Here is a 561-nt window from a genome sequence, read left to right as displayed (position 1 = left end):
TATTTGAATTGATCGAACGGAGGAAGACGGAGGCAAAAGTGAGTTGATGCGGGTTTCCCACTTGATTGCACATTTATTTACACAAGCGAGGAAGGACGTGCTCGACCGATCGATAGACCCCTAACCATATTGAATGTTAGACTTATACATAGTGAGGGATACGAAACTACGAAAGATCTACAGCAGGAGGTCTTGTGTACCCCTACTATATATTAAGTTCGACCTCTTGCTATGCCCAAAGCCATTCACTATAATTGAAACTTCATATCAGATCAAGGATAAGGAAGATAAGATAAGATGAGAATCCACGTTTGCGAGGTTAATAATAAAAAGGACTAGTTTGCTTTGGCTAAAGACCCATGAACTACTATGGTAAGATAAGGAGAGCCTCGGAAGGTTATCCCCCCTCCCCTTGAATTTAATTGAAAGTTGATGCATCTGTGACGCATAGAGGATCTAGTCATCTTTTTTTTTATCTGAAATCTCACTCGTTCAAGAGCTTGATTGAAAGTGTCTTAGGTCAAATTCAATTGAATGGCAAGGCAGGTATAAAGATAAATG

The sequence above is a fragment of the Curcuma longa genome, chromosome 9, assembly GCF_044706935.1.
Source record: "Curcuma longa cultivar G26 ecotype Majalengka, Jawa Barat chromosome 9, ITB_CL_G26_1.1, whole genome shotgun sequence".
Classification (NCBI taxonomy): Eukaryota; Viridiplantae; Streptophyta; class Magnoliopsida; order Zingiberales; family Zingiberaceae; genus Curcuma; species Curcuma longa.
This window is presented reverse-complemented; position numbering follows the sequence as displayed.